Source organism: Mesoplodon mirus, assembly GCF_964341445.2.
Source record: "Mesoplodon mirus genome assembly, chromosome: 6".
NCBI classification, from domain to species: domain Eukaryota; kingdom Metazoa; phylum Chordata; class Mammalia; order Artiodactyla; family Ziphiidae; genus Mesoplodon; species Mesoplodon mirus.
In genome coordinates this window covers 137877129-137901876 of record NC_138982.1, presented here as the reverse complement: position 1 = coordinate 137901876, position 24748 = coordinate 137877129, and the positions used below count along the sequence as shown (strand labels likewise).

The 24748-nt window shown below is 39.1% G+C and overlaps 1 protein-coding gene across 9 annotated transcripts in view; it reads left to right on the top strand.

Moving 5' to 3' along the window:
* Window positions 1-24748, top strand: part of SETD4 (SET domain containing 4) — a 434330-nt gene that overhangs the window by 273417 nt on the left and 136165 nt on the right. For all 9 annotated transcript variants that reach the window (XR_014294474.1, XR_014294475.1, XR_014294476.1 and 6 more), the window contains one exon: window positions 15937-15987. The gene's annotated coding sequence lies outside the window, so the exon portion shown is untranslated. The remainder of the gene's footprint in view (window positions 1-15936; window positions 15988-24748) is intronic.

The following is a 24748-nucleotide window of genomic DNA, read 5'->3' as shown; positions in this document are numbered from 1 at the left end:
TAAAACACTGATGAAAGAAATCAAAGATGACATAAAATGATGGAGAAATATACCATGTTCTTGGATTGGAACAATCAATGTTGTGAAAATGACTATACTACCCAAAGCAATCTAAAGATTCAATGTAATCCCTATCAGACTACCAATGGCATTCTTCACAGAACTAGAACAAAAATTTTACAATTTGTATGGAAACACAAAAGACCCCAAATAGCCAAAGCAATCTTGAGAAAGAAAAACGGAGCTGGAGGGATCAGGCTCTCTGACTTCAAACTATAATACAAAGCTACAGTAATCAAGACAGTATGGTGCTGGCACAAAAACAGAAATATAGATCAATGGTACAGGATAGAAAGCCCAGAGATAAACCCATGCTCATATGGTCAACTAATTTATGACAAAGGAGGCAAGAACATACACTGGAGAAAAGACAGCCCCTTCAATAAGTGGTGCTGGGAAAACTGAACAGCTACATGTAAAAGAATGAAATTAGAACACTCCCTCACACCATACACACAAAAAAATTAAAAATGGGTTAGAGACCTAAATGTAAGACCAGACACTATAAAACTCTTAGAGGAAAACGTAGGAAAAACACTCTTTGACATAAACCACAGCAAGATCTTTTCTGACCCACCTCCTAGAGTAATGGAAATAAAACAAAAAATAAACAAATCAGACCTAATTAAACTTCAAAGCTTTTGCACAGCAAAGGAGACCATAAACAAGACAAAAAGACAATCCTCAGAATGGGAGAAAATATTTGCTAATGTAACAACAGACAAAGGATTAATCTCCAAAATATACAAACAGCTCGTGGAGCTTAATATCAAAAAAACAAACGATTCAATTAAAAAATGGGCAGAAGACCTAAACATTTCCCCAAAGAAGACATACAGATGGCCAAGAGGCACATGAAAATATGCTCAATATCACTAATTATTAGAGAAATGCCAATAAAAACTACAATGAGATATCACTTCACACCAGTCAGAATGGCCATTAAGAAAAAATCTGGAAAGGGTGTGGTGAAAAGTGAACTCTCCTGCACTGCTGGTGGGAATGTAAATTGATACAGCCACAGTGGAGAACAGTATAGATTTTCATTAAAGAACTAAAAATAGAACTACCATATGACTCAGCAATCCCACTATTGGGCATATACCCTGAGAAAACCATAATTCAAAAAGAGACACGTACCACAATGTTCATTGTAACACTATTTACAATAGCCAGGACATGGAAGCAACCTAAGTGTCCATCGACAGATGAATGGATAAAGAAGATGTGGCATATATATACAATGGAATGTTACTCAGCCATAAAAAGAAACGAAATTGATTTATTTGTAGTGAGTTGGGTGGACCTAGAGTCTGTCATACAGAGTAAAGTAAGTCAGAAAGAGGAAAACAGATACCGTATGCTAACACATATATATGGAATCTAAAAGAAAAAAAGGTACTGATGAATCTAGTGGCAGGGCAGGAATAAAGATGTAGACATAGAGAATGGACTTGAGGACACGGGGTGGCAGGGGGAAGCTGGGGTGAAGTGAGAGTAGCATCAACATATATACACTACCGAATGTAAAATAGTTAGCTAGTGGGAAGCAGCTGCATAGCACAGGGAGATCAGCTTGTTACTTTGTGATGACCTAGAGGGGTGGGATAGGGAGGGTGGGAGGGAGGCTCAAGAGGGAGGGGATATGGCGATATATGTATACATATAGCTGATTCACTTTGTTGTACAACAGAAGCTAACACAGCATTGTGAAGAAATTATACTCCAATAAAGATCTAAAAAAACAAAAACAAAACAAAAAAAAAACACAAAGAAATCAACCAGAAAGATTTCATTTATGAAACTGGTTGGAAGACATCTTTGTATTTTAAATCATTGAGACCATATTGCTTGGGACTCTCAGCTATACTTTCTGTTGTGTTGTGTGAAGGTCCAAGTGTCAAAATAATATTTTCTCTCTGGGGTGATATAATGTGATTTCAGGCTGATACATACCCGTTCCCAAGGCTGTAGGCTCAATGGGTGCCTGCCTTTAGGTGGACTCACTCTTCCTGCTCACTTGTGTGGGTACATTCAGGACTATTCAGGGACAGTGCCAATGCCAGTACCTTACAGAGACAGTTGATAGCAGTGCAAACCCGAAATGCTTTAAGAAGAACAATGGAACTTGATTTAATGCTGAGAATGACAGTCTAATTATCTGAGGTCAGAGACCAGCAACTAGTGCTTATGATTGATTTTGGATAGCTGAACATGGTTTTCTACCTTTGGAGTGAGTCTAGAGGCTGATCTCCTTTAAAAAGGAGTAATTTTCATGTCACCTTTAAGAGTATAGGTTGGCAAGTTATGGCCAGTAGGCCAAACGCAGCCCTCAGCCTGTTTTTGTAAACAGTTTTGTGAATGAAGGTAGGTCACAGGCACGCTCATTTATTTGATGTATTATCTATGATGACTTACATGCTACAGCAGTGGAGTTGAATAATTGTGGCTGAGCCTCTAAGGACTGTAACATCTAAAATATTTACTATTTGGTCCTTTACAGGAAAAGTTTGCCACCTCCATCCTAGTGTGTAGGCATTGAGAGACCATATATACCTGGGGACAGCCACATGAGGTTGGCTGTCACTGGGACTCTTAACATCCCTCTTCTGCATTTCTTGCCCTCCTACAGGCTGCAATTTATTTTATTTTATTTTATTTTATTTTATTTTTAAACCACCTTCAAATACCCACGTCCTCTTACTTTCTTAGGATTCAGTGGAAACATATATCTCTCCATATAAAATTGTTAGTGGGTTGCAATGCTAAAGAAATTTATATCAAAATATTAGAAGCTCAATGTGATATTCTTGCAGTTTTTCTATAGGTCTGGAATTTTTTTTTTTAACTGAAGAGGTTAACAAAAAATTGAGAAATAAGGAATTTATCCTCAGGTATACACACACATGTTTACAGACACATATGTAGAAAAATATCCATTGTAGCACTATTTTCAATAAGCAAAGATGAATAGACATAAATGTCTGTTAACGTGGTTAAATAGTGGCATGTTCATTCATTCATACAATGGATGACTGTGCAGCTATAAAAAAGGAGATGCCCCTTTTTAACTGTTGGAATATTTAAATGTTAAATGCAGAGCAGTTTGATATGCTTTCAATGGTATGGAAAAGAGGGAAGGATACGATGGAATATAGAGGTATAGCTATAGATTTTTTCCAATAAATATTCAGTCTCTGGAAAGTTACATAGGAAACTGGTAACATTGGTTGCCTCTAATCCTGGGAGATGAGTTAAGAAGGGAGGCATTTTTCCATATAACCCTTTGTAATTTTTGAGTTTCTAACCATGCAAGCAAATTACTTTTTCAAAAAATAAAAACTAAGATAGAGAACATTTTTTAAAAAAGGAAAAAAAGTGTAGGTGTGTTGTTCATATTGAGTTACCCAAGTGACATAATTGGCCAAGGTCAACATCCCTGTTAGTAAACATCAGGCTGAAGCCATGTCTAAACCAGAGCCCAGAAGCTACTCAAAAGAGAGTTTGAGGTGGAATGAAGCCTTTGCTGTGACGGAGATGTGAACATTCATTGTCTTTTTTAAAATCCACTGACTCTGCTGGCAAAATATTAAGAAACTTCAATCAGAAGCGAACATGAACTAATGTGTTTGACTGTTTCCACTTTTCTCCTTTGACGGCTGCTGCAACTACGACCACTGAAAATTCCTATGGTGTGAAGGGATGTAGAAATGTAGGGCTTACATTTTCCTTCTTAAAGCTTAGATTTACCAAGCTACACCCACTGCTGGGTTTCTACTGCCCAACCAGACCCCAGGGACTATTTTTAGCACCTAGATGCAGCCTTCCAGGGAAGATTTCATTGGTGTATGATCTTGCATCTTCCTCCCCACCCTGCTCCTGCTGCCATATGGATAAATTTTCCCCATAGTAGTATATTATTTTTGATGTTCTTCATTAGTCTTTAACATCCTAAACTTTTTCCAGTACAAATATATTACCTGAAGTAATTCTCACCTATGCAACTTGAAAGTAATTATTTTAATCAAGTTAAAAAAACCTTTGTGTATAGACACAGTAATGTACACATATTACAAGTCTACAATGAATATTACAAGCTGAATGAATTTTCATAAACTGAACAATCCTTGATCAAGAAACAGAACCTTAATTGCATCCAGAAGCCCTCCTCCACCCCCTGTCCAGTTTCTACCCACTGGTCTCTCCCAAGTATAACGATTATCCTGACTTACTTTTGTACTTTATATAAATGGAATCATACATGATGTATTGCTTTGTGTTGGTTTCTTTTATTCATCTAAATTGTTGCATGAAACTGTAGACTTCTCATCCTCACTGCTGTACGGATTTCTATGAAGTAACCATATCACAGTTTATTTATCCATTGTACCGATGCTGGGCGTTTAGCTAGTTTCCAGTTTAGGGTTATTATAAGTGGTGCTACTGGGAACATGCTTGTACGTATTTTTTGAGGAATATTTGTACACATTTCTGTTACCTCTATCTAAGAGTACAATTTCTGGGTTACAGGGTACACATAGGTTTAGCTTTAGCACAGTGGTTCTCATGAATTCACGTGAATCAGATTACCAGGAGGGCTTGTTCAACCACAGATCTCTGGGATTCGCCTGGAGTTTCTGATTCATTAGGTTGGGGGTGAGGCCCGAGAATTTGTACTTCTGAAAAGTTCCAGGTGATGCTGATGCTCCTGGTCCAGGGACCACACTTTGAAAACCTTTGCTTAGCAGATGCTGCCAAACAGTTTTACAAAATATTTGTACCAATTGACCCTCCTGTCAGCAGCATAGGAGAATGCCAGTTGCTCCATTTGGTATTAGCCTCCTTCTTTTAAATTTCAGCCATATGGATTGAAAAGGAAGGTTATCTTCTTGTGGTTTTAATTTACCTTTCCCTGGCGGCTAATGAAGTTGAGCTCCTTTCCATAAGTTTATTGGCCATTTGGATATCTTTTAATGTGAAGTCTGTGTTAAAGTCTTTTGCTCATTTTTCTATTGGGTTGTCTTTCTCTTTCTTATTAAGTTGTAGGAATTCTTTATTTATTCTGGGCATCCGTTGTTTGTTGGAGTTTTTTTTTTTTATGTTGTTCATACTGAATTTCAATTGTTGATTCTCCTTTTTTTTAACATCTTTATTGGAGTGTAATTGCTTTACAATGGTGTGTTAGTTTCTGCTTTATAACAAAGTGAGTCAGCTATACATATACATATATTCCCATATCTCTTTCCTCTCTCGTCTTCCTCCCTCCCACCCTCCCTATCCCACCCCTCTAGGGGGTCACAAAGCACCGAGCTGATCTCCCTGTGCTATGCGGCTGCTTCCCACTAGCTATCGGTTTTACATTTAGTAGTATATATATGTACATGCCACTCTCTCACTTTGTCCCAGCTTACCCTTCACCCTCCCCATGTCCTCAAGTCCATTCTGTAGTAGGTCTGTGTCTTTATTCCCGTCCTGCCCCTAGGTTCTTCATGACCCTTTTTTTTTCTTTCTTTTAGATTCCATATATATGTGTGAGCATATGGTGATTGTTTTTCTCTTTCTGACTTACTTCACTCTGTAAGACAGACTCTAGGTCCACCCACCTCACTACAAATAAATCAATTTCGTTTCTTTTTATGGCTGAGTAACATTCCATTGTATATATGTGGCACATCTTCTTTATCCATTCATCTGTCGATGGACACTTAGGTTGCTTCCATGTCCTGGCTCTTGTAAATAGTGTTGCAATGAACATTGTGGTACGTGTCTCTTTTTGAATTATGGTTTTCTCAGGGTATATGCCCAATAGTGGGATTGCTGAGTCATATGGTAGTTCCATCTATTTTTAGTTTTTTAAGGAACATCCATACTGTTCTCCACAGTGGCTGTATCAATTTACATTCCCACCAGCAGTGCAGGAGAGTTCACTTTTCACCACACCCTTTCCAGATTTTTTCTTAATGGCCATTCTGACTGGTGTGAAGTGATATCTCATTGTAGTTTTTATTGGCATTTCTCTAATAATTAGCGATGTTGAGCATATTTTCATGTGCCTCTTGGCCATCTGTATGTCTTTGGGGAAATGTCTATTTAGGTCTTCTGCCCATTTTTTAATTGAATCGTTTGTGTTTTTGATATTAAGCTCCACGAGCTGTTTGTATATTTTGGAGATTAATCCTTTGTCTGTTGTTACATTAGCAAATATTTTCTCCCATTCTGAGGATTTTTTTTGTCTTGTTTATGGTCTCCTTTGCTGTGCAAAAGCTTTGAAGTTTAATTAGGTCCGATTTGTTTATTTTTTGTTTTATTTCCATTACTCTAGGAGGTGGGTCAGAAAAGATCTTGCTGTGGTTTATGTCAAAGAGTGTTTTTCCTATGTTTTCCTCTAAGAGTTTTATAGTGTCTGGTCTTACATTTAGGTCTCTAACCCATTTTTAATTTATTTTTGTGTATGGTGTGAGGGAGTGTTCTAATTTCATTCTTTTACATGTAGCTGTTCAGTTTTCCCAGCACCACTTATTGAAGAGGCTGTCTTTTCTCCATTGTATATTCTTCCCTCCTTTATCAAAAATAAGGCGACCAGGGCTTCCCTGGTGGTGCAGTTGTTGAGAGTCTGCCTGCCAATGCAGAGGATATGGGTTCGTGCCCTGGTCTGGGAAGATCCCATATGCCGTGGAGCAGCTAGGCCTGTGAGCCATGGCCACTGAGCCTGTGCGTCTGGAGCCTGTGCTCCGCAACGGCAGAGGCCACAAGAGTGAGAGGCCCACGTACCGCAAAAAAAGATAATAATAATAAAAATAAGGTGACCATATGTGTGTGGGTTTATCTCTAGGCTTTCTATCCTGTTCCATTGACCTATATTTCTGTTTTTGTGCCAGTACCATACTGTCTTGATTACTGTGGCTTTGTAGTATACTCTGATGTCAGGGAGCCCAATTCCCTCTGCTCTGTTTTTCTTTCTCAAGATTGCTTTGGCTATTCAGGGTCTTTTGCGTTTCCATATAAATTGTGAAAGTTTTTGTTCTAGTTCTGTGAAAAATGCCATTGGTAGTTTGATATGGATTGCACTGAATCTGTAGATTGCTTTGGGTAGTAGAGTCATTTTCACAATGTTGATTCTTCCAATCCAAGAAGATGGTATATCTCTCCATCTGTTTGTATTATCTTTAATTTCTTTCATCATTGTCTTATAGTTTTCTGCATACAGGTCTTTGGTCTCCTTAGGTAGGTTTATTGCTAGGTATTTTATTCTTTTTGTTGCAATGGTAAATGGGAGTGTTTCCTTAATTTCTCTGTCAGATTTTTCATCATTAGTGTATAGGATTGCAAGAGATTTCTGTGCACTTATTGTGTATCCTGCTACTTTACCAAATTCATTGATTAGCTCTAGTAGTTTTCTGGTAGTGTCTTTAGGATTCTCTATGTATAGTATCATGTCATCTGCAAACAGTGACAGCTTTACTTCTTCTTTTCTGATTGGGATTCCTTTTATTTCTTTTTCTTCTCTGATTTCTATGACTAAAACTTCCAAAACTAAGTTGAATAATAGTGGTGAGAGTGGGCAACCTTGTCTTGTTCCTGATCTTAGAGGAAATGGTTTCAGTTTTCACCATTGAGAATGATGTTGTCTGTGGGTCTCTCATATATGGCCTTTATTATGTTGAGGTAAGTTTCCATTACACCTACCTTTTGGAGGGTATTTATCATAAATGGGTGTTGAATTTTGTCAAAAGCTTTTTTTTGCATCTGTTGAGATGATCATTTGGTTTTTATCCTTCAATTTGTTAATATGGTTTACCACATTGATTGATTTGCATATACTGAAGAATCCTTGCATTCCTGGGATAAACTCCACTTGATCATAGTGTATGATTCTTTGAATGTGCTGTTGGATTCTGTTTGCTAGTATTTTGTTGAGGATTTTTGCATCTATGTTCATCAGTGATATTGGCCTAAGAAAGTTTTCTTTCTTTGTGACATCTTTGTCTGGTTTTGGTATCAGGGTGATGGTGGCCTCATAGAGTGAGTTTGGGAGTTTTCCTCCCTCTGCTATATTTGGAAGAGTTTGAGAAGGATAGGTGTTAGCTCTTCTCTAAGTGTTTGATAGAATTCGCCTGTGAAGCCATCTGGTCCTGGGCTTTTGTTTGTTGGAAGATTTTTAATCACAGTCTCAATTTCAGTGTTTGTGATTGGTCATTTTTTATTTTCTGTTTCTTCCTGGTTCAGTCTTGGAAGGTTGTACTTTTCTAAGAATTTGTTCATTTCTTCTAGTTTGTCCATTTTATTGGCATATTGTTGCTTGTAGTAATCTCTCATGATCGTTTGTATTTCTGCAGTGTCAGTTGTTATTTCTCATTTTTCATTTCTAATTCTATTGATTTGAGTGTTCTCCCTCTTTTTCTTGATGAGTCTGGCTAATGTTTTATCAATTTTGTTTATCTTCTCAAAGAATCAGCTTTTAGTTTTATTGATCTTTGCTATTGTTTCCTTCATTTCTTTTTCATTTTTTTCTGATCTGATCTTTATGATTTCTTTCCTTCTGCTAACTTGGAGGTTTTTTGTTGTTCTTTCTCTAACTGCTTTAGATGTAAGGTTAGGTGTGAATTTGAGATGTTTCTTGTTTCTTGAGGTAGGATTTTATTGCTATAAACTTCCCTCTTAGAATTGCTTTTGCTGCATCCCATAGGTTTTTGGTCGTCGTGTTTTCATTGCCTTTTGTTTCTAGGTATTTTTTGATTTCCACTTTGATTTCTTCAGTGATCTCTTGATTCTTTAGTAGTGTATTGTTTAGCTTCCATGTGTTTGTATTTTTTACAGATTTTTTTCCTGTAATTGATATCTAGTCTCATAGCATTGTGGTTGGAAAAGATACTTGATAACATTTCAATTTTCTTACATTTACCAAGGCTTGATTTGTGACCCAAGATATGATCTATCCTGGAGAATGTTCCATGAGCACTTGAGAAGAAAGTGTATTCTGTTGTTTTTGGATGGAACTTTCTATAAATATCAGTTAAGTCCATCTTGTTTAATGCATCATTTAAAGCTTGTGTTTCCTTATTGATTTTCATTTTGGATGATCTGTCCATTGGTGAAAGTGGGGTGTTAAAGTCCCCTACTATGATTGTGTTACTGTCAATTTCCCCTTTTATGGCTCTTAGCATTTGCCTTATGTATTTAGGTGCTCCTGTGTTGGGTGCATGAATATTTACAATTGTTATATCTTCTTCTTGGATTGATCCCTTCATCTTTATGTAGTGTCCCTCTTGGTCTCTTGTAAGAGTCTTTATTTTACAGTCTATTTTGTCTGATATGAGATTTGCTTCTCCAGCTTTCTTTTGATTTCATTTTGCATGGCATATCTTTTTCCATCCCCTCACTTTCAGTCTGTACGTGTCTCTAGGTCTGAAGTGGGTCTCTTGTAGACAGCATATATACGGGTCTTGTTTTTGTATCCATTCAGCCAGTCTATGTCTTTTGGTTGGAGCATTTAATCCATTTACATTCAAGGTTATTATCGATATGTATATTCCTATTACAATTTTCTTAACTGTTTTGGGTTTGTTATTGTAGGTCTTTTCCTTTTCTTGTGTTTCCTGCCTAGAGAAGTTCCTTTAGCATTTATTGTAAAGCTGGTTTGGTGGTGCTGAATTCTCTTAGCTTTTGCTTCTCTGTAAAGTTTTTAATTTCTTCATCAAATCTGAATGAGATCCTTGCTGGATAGAGTAATCTTAGTTGTAGTTCTTTCCCTTTCATCACTTTAAATATGTCCTGCCACTCCCTTCTGGCTTGCAAAGTTTCTGCTGAAAGATCCACGGTTAACCTTATGGGGATTCCCTTGTATGTTATTTGCTGTTTTTTCCCTTGCTGCTTTTAATATTTTTTCTTTGAATTTAATTTTTGATAGTTTGATTAAGATGTGTCTTGGCATGTTTCTGCTTGGATTTATCCTGTATGGAACTCTCTGTACTTCCTGGATTTTTGACTGTTTCCTTTCCCATATTAGGGAAGTGTTGAACTATAATCTCTTCAAATATTTTCTCTGTCCCTTTCTTTTTCTCTTCTTCTTTTGGGACTCCTATAATTCAAATGTTGGTCCATTTAATGTTGTCCCAGAAGTCTGTGAGAGTGTCCTCAATTCTTTATTTTCTTTTTTCTTAATTATGCTCTGTGGTAGTTATTTCCACTCTTTTATCTTCCAGTTCACTTATCTGTTCTTCTGCCTCAGTTATTCTGGTATTGACTCCTTGTAGAGAATTTTTAATTTCATTTTTTGTGGTGTTCATCAGTGTTTGTTTGCTATTTAGTTCTTCTAGGTGCTTGTTAATCATTTCTTGTATTTCCTCCATTCTCTTTCCAAGATTTTGGATCATCTTTACTCTCATTACTCTGAATTCTTTTTCAGGTAGACTGCCTATTTCCTCTTCATTTGTTTGGTCTGGTGGATTGTTACCTTGCTCCTTCATCTGCTGTGTGTTTCTCTATCTTCTCATTTTGCTCAACTTACTGTGTTTGTGGTCTCCTTTTCACAGGCTGCAGGTTCGTAGTTCCTGTTGCTTTTGGTGTCTGCCCCTAGTGGCTGAGGTTGGCTCAGTGGGTTATGTAGGCTTCCTGGTGGGGGAGACTGGTGCCTGTGTTCTGGTGGGTGGGGCTGGATCTTGTTCTTCTTGTGTGAAGGACCACGTATGATGCTGTGTTTTGGGGTGTCTGTGAACTTAGTATGATTTTATGCAGCCTCTCTGCTAATGGGTGGGGTTGCGTTCCTGTCTTGCTAGTTGTTTGGCATAGGGTGTTCAGCACTGGAGCTTGCTGGTCATTGAGTGGAGCTGGGCCTTAGTGTTGAGATGGAGACCTGTGGGAGATCTTTTGCCATTTGATATTACATGGAGCCAGTAGGTCTCTGGTGGACTAATGTCCTGAACTCAGCTCTTCCACCCCAGAGGCACAGGCCTGACACCCGGCCAGAGCACCAAGACCCTGTCAGCCACATGGCTCAGAAGAAAAGGGAGAAAAAAGGAAAGAAAGAAAGAAAGAAAAAATAAAATGAAGTTATTAAAATCAAAAAATCAAAAAATTATTAAAAATTAAAAAATTAAAAAGTAATAAAAAAAGAAAAAGTAAGAAAGAAAGAAAGAAGGGAGTAACGAAACCAAAAAACAAATCCACCAATGATAAGAAGCACTAAAGCTATCCCCCCCAAAAAAAAACCCCATAAAACAAACAAACAAAAAAAAAAACGGACAGACAGAACCCTAGGACAAATGGTAAAAGGAGACGTACACAGACAAAATCACAGAAAGAAGCATACACATATACACTCACCAAAGGAGAAAGAAGCATACACATATACACTCACCAAAGGAGAAAAAGGAAAAAAAATTATATATCTATATGTAAAAAAAAAAGGAGGAAGAGGGCTTCCCTGGTGGCGCAGTCGTTGAGAGTCCGCCTGCCGATGCAGGGGACGCGGGTTCATGCTCCAGTCTGGGAGGATCCCACATGCCGCGGAGCGGCTGGGCCCGTGAGCCATGGCCGCTGAGCCTGCGCGTCCGGAGCCTGTGCTCTGTAATGGGAGAGGCCACAACAGTGAGAGGCCCGCGGGGCCCAAAAAAAAAAAAAAAAAAAAAGAGGAAGAGAGCTACCAAATCAATAAACAAATCTACCAATGATAATAGACTCTAAATACTAAACTTAGATAAACATAAAACCAGAAACAAATTAGATGCAGAAAGCAAAGCCCAAGTCTACAGTTGCTCTCAAAGTCCACTACCTCAATTTTGGAATGATTCATTGTCTATTCAGGTGTTCCACAGATGCAGGGTACATCAAGTTGATTGTGGAGAATTAATTTGCTGCTCCTGAGGCTGCTGGGAGAGATTTCCCTTTCTCTTCTTTGTTCTCACAGCTCCTGGGGTTCAGCTTTGGATTTGGCCCCACCTCTGTGTGTAGGTCGCTTGAGGGCAACTTCTCTTCACTCAGACAGGATGGGGTTAAAGGAGCAGCTGATTCGGGGGCTCTGGCTCACTCAGGCCATGGGGAGGGAGGGGTATGGATGTGGGGTGAGCCTGCGGCAGCAGAGGCCGGCATGACGTTGCAGCAGCCTGAGGCGCACCGTTCATTCTCCTGGGGAAGTTGTCCCTGGATCACGGGACCCTGGCCGTGGTGGGCTGCACAGGCTCCCAGGAGGGACGGTGTGGAGAGTGACCTGTGCTCGCACACAGGCTTCTTGGTGGCTGCGGCAGCAGCCTTAGTGTCTCATGCCCGTCTCTCAGGTCCACGCTGGTAGTCGCAGCTCGTGCCCATCTCTGGAGCTCGTTTAGGTGGTGCTCTGAATCCCCTCTCCTCGTGCACCCCGAAACAGTGGTCTCTTGCCTCTTAGGCAGGTCCAGACTTTTCCCTGGACTCCCTCCCAGCTAGCTGTGGCGCACTAGCCCCTTCAGGCTGTGTTCACGCAGCCAACCCCAGTTCTTTCCCTGGGATCCGACCTCCGAAGCCCGAGTCTTAGCTCCCAGCCCCCGCCCACCCCGGCGGGCGAGAAGACAAGCCTCTAAGACTGGTGAGTGCTGGTCGGCATGGATCCTCTGTGCGGGAATCTCTCCGCTTTGCCCTCTGCATCCCTATCGCTGTGCTCTCCTCCATGGCTCTGAAGCTCCCCCCCTCCGCCACCCGCAGTCTCCGCCCGTGAAGTGGCTTCCTAGTGTGTGGAAACCTCTCCTCCTTCACAGCTCCCTCCCAGAGGTGCAGGTCCTGTCTCTATTCTTTTGTCTGTGTTTTTTCTTTTTTCTTTTGCTCTACCTAGGTACATGGGGAGTTTCTTGCCTTTTGGGAGGTCTGAGGTCTTCTGCCAGTGTTCAGTGGGTGTTCTGTAGGTGTTCCACATGTAGATGCATTTCTGATGTATCTGTGGGGAGGAAGGTGATCTCCACATCTTACTCCTCTACCATCTTGAAGGTCTCCTCTTGCTGGAGTTTTTGTTGTAAGCATCTTTTTCCACTCTGTGGGTTGCGTTTTCATTTTCTTAATAGTAATGAACAGAAATTCCTAATTTTAATATAATTTAATTCATCTTTTTTCCATTAAAGGTTAGTTTTTTTTTTTGTGCTATTTAAGGAATCTTTGCCTACTTCAAGATTATGAAGACGGTCTCTTATTTTTTTTTTAAGATTTATTTTTCCCTCTTATATTTAGATTAAAAATCATCTGGAATTGATTTTTGTGTTTTATTACACTTCTGTGAGATATTTTCATATACTAAAATAATCTTCCTTAAGGCCCTGTTTAAAATTCACCTCTTTGTCTCCATTTTTAGTACTGTTAAGAAATATCAATGTCATATAGAAACTTTTAGCAAATTCAAGAGATGTTTTTAAACTTACAATTGTATTGAAAGCAATGCTTCAAATAATAAATGCTTTATATTTACTCAGGGTAGGCTTACTTTCAACAGAGCCAAATTTAGGGCAGTTATTGAAACTTTTAAGTAACATAAAGCACTTTTTTCATCTGGTGCCTAAAGTATAATGCTCACAATAATTTATATTTAATTTTTAATACAGTTATCTATCATGAGTAATTATGTGGGCTGCTCCCAGTATTCCATGCTCTGTTATGTGGTTTTCCTGAAGACTGTGGTTTCTTTGTATAACTACTGGGAATTATTACCTTGCTGATGAATTTCTCTTCTGAAGAGATATCAACTACAAGTTTCAGTGTTGTATTTTTTCACTTTAACTTACAAAACAGGCACAGTGTCTGGGTGCTCCCTTTATTTCTCGAATGTTTAGAAACAAAGCACTCTTTGTTTAAAGTAATATTTTAGCAAGACTGTGCTACTTCATGATAAATACCTTTAAAATTGGCTGAAAGAATTGATTAAAATTACTCTACATGTTTTGCCATGTCATTTCAGAGCAGCCTGCTTTCTTTGGCCAACAATGTGCTTGAATAGTCAAGAAAGCCCCTTGGTATTTGGTGGTCAGACTGGCCATGCCAGTTTGCACAGAAGGAATGAAATTTGGCTTAGAAATTAGATTGGCAATTAAGAACTTTTAGAAAGATTGAAAAAAATATTGTACCCCAACTGTAAGGTCTGTTATTCTTACTCGTTTTTCTCATTAACAAGAAACAGACCCCTCTAGAATGCAAGCCCCATGAGGGCAGGTTTTGTTCACTACTTCATCTCCATCACCCAAAGCAAAGCAGTGTTTGGCACTCGTAGCTGCTCAATTACTGTTTCTGAGTTGAAAGTAAGAATGAATGAATCCTTATGCCTTTAAAGGGTGGGATGCAGGCATATGTGGAAAAGGCATCCAAGGCTTCCATCTTTGCCCTCTGTCATCTCTGAGCTATCCTGAGGGCCTTTTATAGGGAATGCTCAAGCCACAATGGATGCTTCCTAGCTCAGCCTTTTTGAGCTTGTAGACTGTAAATTTTTGCTTCCCCCAAACTTCCATCCTCCAACCCCAAAGATGAGGAGGAGTTGAAGATGAAACCAAAATTGCAAACTTTAGGAAGCATGAAGGTTATGATATTCCTGCTGGTAATTGTTGATTTAGGAAAGATGAATGTAAGATGAAAGGATGAATACATTTGTAGACACGTTTAGGAGGGTTTGACACTATAAAATTTAACAAGAAGACCTCAATTAATTGCAGCTGGCTAACTATTTATTCAGAACACAAATTACAGACTCGTTCACAAGTTACACACGATTAAGGTTTAACCTAAATTAAAAAAAAATGACTGTAGGATTTGCTTAGGATGGTATAAGGTCTTTGTGAAACATCCAAAAAGAAATGAGCATTTAATGGAACTGGGGCTCGAAGGAGAGACATCAAAAATAAATTTGAGGACCATTCACAATTATTCAGGTGCTGGCTGAAAGCACATGAGTGGATGAGCTGACTGGGGCTCATTTTCCTGTCAATGGGACTTGGGAGTAGAGGAAGAGAGAAAATGAGATGTATGCCATCTCACCTCTGATTTTCAGAACCTAGATATACGTGCCAATTGTTATTGATTTTAGATTAGCTCAAATCATTATAGTTCAGTTACTTAATTCAGAGTAGTGGCCTAAAGCATAAAGCACTCTACTACCCTTTCAAGTTTTTATCCACTGCTCATTTGTGGTGATACACTTCCTACATGCTGTTCATGCATTGACAAGTGGTTCTACCTCTTTGTTTGCGGTATTAATCTCTTCTCAAGTTCTTTGAGGTGAACAACCCATTTCCTTTTTAGCTACCCATGGTGCTTGATGTCAAGGAGTCTCTGCTGAGCTTCTTAAACTTGTGTGTATCACTTTAACTATGCCACAAGGTGAAAAGTAGATGTGTGGGGCAAGGAAACGTCTAGAAGAGCATCTGATCTTATCTCTCCACACTCTCTACATTTATTTCAATGAAAATTCATATGGATGCATACTATTTTCTCCATTGTATTTTGTGGTCACTGACAGGCTGTTTGACTTTGGGAAAATTACAGCTAGTTTGTGATACCATTAAAGCATTATATAGACTACTTAAGAAAGCTCTAGAGAAATTTGCATCCAAGAAATAGCATAGTTTAGTATTTATCTTTCCCTGGACAGCACAAAAACTAAGGCAAATTTCCTTTGATATTATACAGTAAAAAAAGGACCCAATTTATATAGTTTATGAACAAGAAAACTTCTCAGTTAGATATGTGACAGTATTTAACTTATAAGGCATGTTACAGGATTATTCTGAAGTTTCATGTTGATAATAATAATGATACTAGTATTACCAAAGTAGTCATCATGAATAGGCTATTGTGTGTCAGGCACTTTGTTGTTTTATACATATTATTTCATTTAATCTATAGATAACCTTCTGAAATAATTATAATGCTTTACAGGTGGGGAAAATGAGACTCAGAGAAATTAAGCAGTTTGATGAACCACACTAGGTAAGTGGCAGAACCGCATTGTTGAACATGTCTGTCTGACTTCAAAGCCCTTGTGTTCCATAATTAAGCTGAAACTTTGGGTTCAAGAGACAGCTGACCTTTGGGTGTATAAGAGAAAGCTACTAGTGAGAAGAAGAAAAGTTGTGATGGAAAACTCTAGAATAAAAATCATGGTATCTTTAAAAAGATCTTTGTTAGAGCCTTGAGTATTGGGGAGTGGCAGAAAAACAGTGACTTACCCATTGGAAAGAGTCATTTAACATACAGCAAAAAATTTATTAAGCAATTACCGTGTGCCAGGTAATGAGCTAGGTACTCAACAGTGAATAGATCATGGGCTTGCTTTTCTGATCTTATATCCTACAGAGTGAATATTTCTCTGTACTGTACTCTCTTCTTCCCTAAGAAGTCAAAAGAGAAATAAAGAAATTCATTAAAACGCAATGTCAGATGACTTTCCAGGTTTATAACTGGTTTCATGAGAAAAATGGAAAAATTTCATCCAAGACAGGAAATACATAGAGCATGAGCAGATAGCCATCTCTGAAGAAATGTTTCCTTTCTTCAGTTAATATTGGAATACCATACAGTTATTTTCCTAGAATGTTGAAATTGGTATAAAATATTTTTAGATGCCATCCAGTGTAAATGTCGTTTTTGCCATCCTGCTTGGCCTGAAAATTGGATATGTTTCTTAGGAATGTTGAGAAAGAGTGAGGAGGAAAAGAAGAGTGAGCACAAATTCCAATCAGCCCTTTTCTGATCCAGTCAAGTCTGTTCCATAGTGTTGTGAGTTCCTTGTCATGGGCCGTCATGGGAAATTAGAGCCAACGGCTGGAAGCTGTTCATATAGATTTTTTATTTTTCCTTTCAAGTAAGCTGTATTAAATCACACCAAAAAGAGCTGACATATTTAAAATCCTGGCTATTATAATACATTAAGCACATTAAAAATCTGCCTGGTTTTCACAACTCGAGATCACCTGGCATGGGTGCTTTGTGGACATATTAGAATTGGCTACATTCCCCAGGCACATGAGGCCGTCCCTATGCTTATCTTGCATTTCATAGTGGAAAGTCTCCTTGGCTTTCAGTTCCAGCCTTCTCATCACCACGTTGTAGCAGGCATAGCAACAGGGTAATGCAGGGCAGCTCCTTGGTTTCCACTGCTACTGCCCCAGGCTCTGGTGAACACTGAAAAGTGGCCAACAAGAAAGTAAAAACTGGCAAGAATAGCTAACCAATGAGAATATCAACCTCAGAACAATGCAAGGATTCACCTATAAAACAATAGCCTGCAGATCAGTGTTGCTTATATACACACATTTAAAGACCAGAGTTGGAATCTTACAGAAGTCTCTGGAGACAGAGTGGATTTGTCCACAGCCAGGTGGCTACTTGGGGTTGTCCTTGGATGTTCCCAGCATCCATGTTCAGTGGTATCAATTCCAGTGACAGGGGCCATATGGCGTCACCATCTGAAAATCAGTGTCCGAGGGCCTACACTAGTACATTTAAATTTCTCCTCTAGTGTTTTTCATGAAAGGCAGTTTTAAAAATATTAAGTTTATTTTTAAAGACATTTTGTATCTTACTTTTTTGTCCTTATTTTGCCTGTTTTTTTTACGAGTGTTTCCATTTCTTTATCTCTTGTCACAATTTGAATGATGTGCTAACCAAGAAGGAAAAAATGACAAGTAGAAAGAGTAAGCACTTAGCAAATTATCAGATGAATGGATCATTACACCCTAAGAAGCAGGCCTCCTGTAATTTTCTGACTGCATGTAATTTTCTGATAGAAGCCACTTGACTATTGGGAGCAAATGAAACAACTGGGAATTTTGGGAATGATGAGTGTTGCCATGTGTTTAAGCCTGTGCTTTGGAATAAAACCACATTATCTTTTCCTTTGCTTTGTGAATCTGAATCTATACTGAAATGTCCTAGGGGGATGTAATTCTAACTAGATTATATTCAAGTTCAGCTTTGGAAAAGTTAGGTTACATATGGCCTCCTAAAAACGTGAATGTAACTTCTAGAGTTTCTCACTCTCAGAAATGAGAGCTAAAGTTATTTTTAGCAATTACAGTTGAATGGAGACAGTGATCTATTGGTCTGATGCCTCTTTTTATGACATTACCTCCTGAAATGTTGCATATTTTCATGCTTAGAAATACCCTCTAACTTTGTAACGTACTCTGAGGATTGTATTGTATCTATTCTTTGCTCTGTAAATCACATAATGGCCGTTGTACAAAAGGAGTAAGATCTGACCTGATGTCTGATCTGTGGAATGGTTGTCATGCGGTTCATCTTAGGCTCCTGAAAGGCTGGAGGGGCTGTTCTTCACAGGCCAGCATTCTGGGCCCGAGGCCACGGCAGTTCTTACTCTGCGGGAAAGATACCCTGAATGTAGGAATAACACCAAAGCTGCCTGTCCCTTCACGTTTTAGAGTTTCTCCAGCAGCTGGACTACAAACCAAAGTGCGGTTTCCACGTGAAAGCTGCGATAAATATTCACTTGGAAATTCAATTCAGCAAGCACAAGGGTCACAGTATTGCCCAATATCAGGGGCACTATTCATAGAGAAAGAGTGCCGTGTTTGGACTGATCAAACAGTGCCATCTTTAACCAAAAGCGAGGAAATGGTGCTGCTTAAAATACGTCCGCAAGCCCATGACTTTTTTTTTTAAATAAATTTATTTATCTTTGGCTGCATTGGGTCTTCATTGCTGCGCGCGGGCTTTCTCTAGTTGCGGCAAGCGGGGGCTACTCTTTGTTGCGGTGCGCAGGCTTCTCATTGTGGCGGCTTCTCTTGTTGCGGAGCACAGGGTCTAGGCGCGCAGGCTTCAGTAGTTGTGGCATGTGGGCTCAGTAGTTGTGGCTCGCGGGCTCTAGAGCACAGGCTCAGTAGTTGTGGCGCACGAGCTTAGTTGCTCCACGGCATGTGGGATCTTCCCGGACCAGGGCTCGAACCCGTGTCCCCTGCATTGGCAGGCAGATTCTTAACCACTGCACCACCAGGGAAGCCCAAGCCCATGACTTTTAATATAAAGCAGAGAACTTGGATAAGCAGCTTGTGCCTATAGCCCATTATGCCAGTGCTAGTGGAAACATTGGCAGCAGATTATTGTCCAGCAAAGTCAATGTCTAAGGCCAAGGCTAGAGGGGTATGAGTGAAAGTGAATACAACTATTTTGATTAAAGAAGCTCAGAAAATCAGGAACACCAGGCTCTAAGTACATGTATTTGGATGGGGGTTGGGGGTTGGAGGATGGAGAATGTTTTGGAGAATTGACAATTGGTTTTATGGTTTTTCCTTCCCTTCCACCTCCTCTCCAGCTCTTACCCCTCTCTCCTCTTCATCTTTTTCTTAGGTGACAGAAATTGCAAGTTGACCTCATTATCTATTTCCCCTTTTCTCAATTCTTATAGAACAATTTTTAGTGGGGTACATGGACTTCTTCTCACCCCAGTTCACTTCTCAGTCTCCTTTGTATTTGGATGAAGCTACATGGGTATGTTCTGGAATATAAACAGGTGTTGTGAGTGCACCTTCTGGCTTGTGCCTTTAAGGGGAGGCACGGTTTTCCTTTCCGTCTCGCCTTATTGGAACGAGGGTGAGGTAATGAACCATCTTAGACCATGTAGATGAGAGAAAGACTCTCAGAATGACAGGGCACCAAGGTAGAAGAATTCTGGGTTCCTGATGCCTTGATGCCTTCACATGAGCCCTGGACTGCCTATACTCAGACCATTATGTGAAACAGAAACAAAGTCTTCTTATCTTGGGTCTCCTTGTCACAGCAGCTGACCCTATATCTTAATATATTGACCTTTCTTCCCAATTGACCTCCTTCACTCCCTCATCCCTTCACTCCCTCATCCTTTTCTTCCACTTTCTGTTGGACTGTCCAAAGTGTAGACCAATGGCTCTCAAACTTTGGTTTGAATAAATATTTATAGGGTGGACTTTTTAAAGATGAAGCAGACCCTGCTTCTAGGGTATCTGGTTTAAGACTTCTTGTGTGGAGTGTAAGAATCTGCATTTGACCCTCAGGTTATTTAGATGAAGGTGGTCCATGGGATAACTTGGAGAAGCATTGGTATAGCATCTATGCCAATCATAAAGTAGATGCTCAAAAAAGCGCTTGAGGGATTGAGTTGCAGGAACTCAGTGAAATCTGCCAACACGTCACACAGATTGCACCTACGTGAAACTTAAGCAACTGCGCCACTAACTCAGCTGTCTGGAAAGTATCAGATAATATAATGGTTTAAGCAACAATAACTACCAAATCAGTTATTTGGCACAATTTAGAAGAAAACAACTGGTTTACCAAAATTTTCAATATCCAATCAGTTTTTTAAAATATGATACTTGTGTAACTTGAGGATGTAGTTATTGTTTTTGGCAGTTTATTTTTGAGAAGGAAAGTTTGTTTACTAGTCATATGATTTCTGAGGTTTTCAACTATTCATTCTTGAATGTCAACAATTATGAAGCTCAGAGAAAGGTTTTAGTTAATGTAGATAATTCACAAATAGTTGCATTTTTCTAATGTGATGAGCTTCGTGCTAGGCATGAGGGATATAAAGATGAACAGAACAAAGTCCTGCCCTCAAGCTTCCACAGTCAGCTTGCGGGATGTAGACAAATATTCCAACCAACACCAATGAGTGTGGGAGCCCTCCACTAGAGACTGGCACAGGGAGCTAGGGGCCAGAGGATCAGAGATGAGGATCAGAGATGCCTCCCAAAGGAATGGGAAAGGTCACTGGGCTGAGCAGAAGCTAAATAGGCAGGGAAAGTGGTCAGTTAAAGGGAAGTTAAGGATGCTCAGGCCAGAAGAAACAGTCTAGGTCAAGCCACAGGATGAAGTGCCATATGGTCAGAGCTCTGAGTACCTGTTGGGGGCAGTGGAGAAAAGGATGGTAGGGTGAGAGAACCCAGTTCATGAGGAATATGTGATTTACCCTGAAGTGCTGAGGCACCACTGGAAGATATTAATCAGAAAAACAAAGTCACTATCAACTACAGTCCATCCCTCTGGCAGTGGAGGATGAACTGGAAGTGAATAAAAATAGAGACATGAATATAAGGTAAAACATGAAGAGTATCAACTAAGACTATGGCTGTGGAAGAATGAAAGGAGGGTGAGATTTCTTTTATTTTTTAAAATTTTTATTATTATTTTTTTACATCTTTATTAGAGTATAATTGCTTTACAATGGTATGTTAGTTTCTGCTTTATAACAAAGTGAATCAGTTATACATATACATATGTTCCCATATCAGGAGGGTGAGATTTTTAAGTGGAAGTGGCAGGGCTTAGTGACTGGGATGTAGGAAGGGGGAGAATCTGGGATTATGCATAATTTCTGTCTCAGGCTATAAGTGGCTACGTCTTTCATTGAGAAAGCAAATAAGAGAGGATGGGGTTGAGAGTGTTGGGGGGGAAGTTAAAGTGTTTAGATTTAGGTATAATGAATTTGAGGAGTCTATAGGTTATTCAGGAGGCAATTTGGATGTGATTCTGAAACCCAGGCAGGAGGTTTTTGTCTGAAGACATAGTTTTGGGCGTCATAAGCATACAGATAGTAGCTGAACATGTGCACGTGAAGTGTGTAATGAGAGTCGAGCAGAGGACCCAAGGGGAAACTCCGCACAAATTAGACTGTCTCAAGCTAGTGATGCCTTCACCCGGAGGCTTGCTGAGACCCAAAGTCTGCAAAACACTCACCTCCCCTGTAAGGCCACCCTGATTATAGTCCCCAGGAGAATTCATCACGCTACCCTCATTGTTCCTGAATCACTATTTCATAAGACTGGTGTATCACACATCTTTCTGTATTATCCCTAATTGTAGAGATAGATGTCTGTGACTTTGTTGGCTAGGTGGTGAGTGCCTTAGAGACATGGACTATATTTTATTCAACCTGTTTTCCTAACACAGCTCACTGTATCAGGCCCCAAAGGATTTGCACAACAGTTCACTGATTCAATTTCTTATTTGTTCGTGCATTTATTCATTCACTCATTTCCAAGTCTTTCAATGCCTGCCATGCTGTTCAGCTGTTTTATTATCATTAATTTCTTTGCAAAGTTTTTCCATAAAGTTACCCTTTTATGAATTAAAAAAAAACCTCAATAGAATTTTGAAGAATACATCTTTCCTATTCTTACTCTTCCTGCCTGCCCTCCTCATTTCACATCATTCTGGGCTTATCCCAAGCCTTGATGTCTTTTTCTAAAATAATTTGCTAATCTTTGCTCATAAACTGTGTATTTTGGTTTCAACAGAATTATGGCTTTGGAAGTTCCTATTGATAACATTGCCTTTAAATCGATGTTATGTGAAAGAGAAAAATTAGATTTAGTGAAAATGCAGTCATTTTTCCAGTTGTAAAAGAAAACCAAATAATTGATTTGAAGGTCACAGTGAAAAACCTCTCTTTTATCTGTGGTTTATCTCAGACTTTGGAGCTGATTTTATTTCTATCATGAATTGTTGTCAGAGTTTAGTTTTTGGTTTGGCATATTTCTTACCTTTAGGTATTTATTCATGCTGCTCAAAAGAGAGATTTACCAATGAATATTTTAAAAAATTAAATGATAGATGAATAATCTTTTTTGTTAGTCTGGAGCATGTATTGAAGTTATATACTAACACAGCTCTTTACAAGGAGTTCAAATCTTAAGATAGTTAACTTTCTTCTATTTTCAGAATAGTTTGCCTCTTAGTGTCTTTTGGAGGCAAGAGAAAGTACGTGGATATTTGTGCACGTTTTTGAAACATTCTGAAGTGGATGTAGCATATCAATTTAATTATGCTCTCAATTTTTCAGGATAAGGAAAATTGGAGTATTTCGTTCATTCACCTCTAGGTCACAGGGTTTCTCAGGGCAGTTCACATACCTGTTTGCTTTAGAACCCCTCAGATGGGATTTTCAAATACAATTAGACTCTCCCAGCCAGAGTCTGAATCAGAATTTCTGGGTGAGGCCAGGTATCTGCACTTTAGCCCCCCAGGTGATCCTTGTAGGCTAAGAACCACTGCTTAATAGAATGGTTGCATGGAATAAGGGAGGACTCCATGCTGAAGAGACAGGGCTGTCTTCATGGAACCAAGATTGGCATTGGCCACACCACTCAATATGAAGACAAGAGTTATAATCCTCTTCATTGTAACAGCAGGTCATAGAACTGTAGCAAAGAAAAGGAATCACTGTCTCGAAGCTGTGTAAATTTTAGTCTTAAACTTGCAACTATATTTTAGTCTACACTAGTCATTATTTGTAAATGTCTCTATGGCCATTTTGACTCTAAGCTCCTGAAGGGCAGGGACTGGCTCTGTGTTTGCAGCCATATCCTCATCATGGGGCTTGGCCAATAACAAATACTCAATATGCCCTTATTTACTGATAGACAGGAAAGCTATCTAGTTAGCTTGAGGCAAAAATCATATATAATCCTGCATATACACTTGTCCCCATCTACTCACAAGCATGTACCCCTCACACATATCTTGAGATGTTACAAGACTAGTTTCAAAGGACCATGATGACAGTTCTTGTCTATGGCTGCTTATGTCAGAATGACTTCAGTATGGTCACATGATGAGCCTCACTCTGCTTAGAGCCAAGAGAAAAACCAGTATGACATGAGTTTGCGTGGACCCAGTTCTTACATCTAGATGGGGTAGTTTTGGGTATATCTATTTTGTTTCAAGTGTGACCCCAGAAAAAGATGAGTTTGCTGTGGACCAGGGGTGGCTTCCTCTGAAAAACTATGTCTGAAGCTCATGTCCAGCTGGATATGAGCTCTCCTGTTCTTGATTCCCCTGGCTTATTGTACATTTCTTGGGCATTTGCCAGTCAACTGTATTTTTGTTTAACTGTCTTATTTACCTTATTAAATTTTGAGTTATTTGAGGCTAAAACCTTCCTCAAGGTTATATAACCATAGATAGGTCTTGAACTCTGGTTCTATAGCTCAAAGTTCCTCTTTGCACCAAATCATAACCTGACACAATGCCAAATTATTGCTCATTCTTATTATCCCAAAGGGATTTTGAACAGATAAGTAGTTGGTATCAGGTCTTTTGAGAATGGGAAATGGTATAGAACATCTTGGTTAGTGAGGATGGACTTGTGGAGAGACCACTGTATGAGAGGATCATCAAGGGCAGCAAAGGTCAACATGTAGGCAATGAATGTCTTGATGGGGGATTATTGCTCTGTAGCATGGGCAATAAGGAGACATTGGGAACTCAGGTTGGGGAAAGGGAAGGTAAACTCCACTATTTCAAAATTTGGCTTCTTTTAATATTCTCATTGCAAAGAGGGGATCTGGGCTGATTAAAGGCTATAACTGAACTAGTATCTTTTTCTAAGATAGGACTTGGATGGCAGAATTAAAAGATGCTCCATAATAAATAGGCCAACTGCTCTAAACCAGTGGTTTTCAGTACTCATGTTCATAGTCAAGACCTTGATCATATGTACTGTCTAGTGCCTAAATTTTAATTGAAAATATGACTAATTAGAGAAATATTGACAATTTGAAATGTCTTCTGAGGGCTGTCTATTTATGCCAAGATGATAGAGTGAAATGCAAAGCAAACATAATATTTTAATATTAACTTTCATTTAGTATTTAAATTTCAAATTTACTATTACATTTTAATACTGTATTATCTTGACATTCTCTAGTACCACTAACTTTATCAAAAAGAATGTAATCCTCCAAAATTTAGA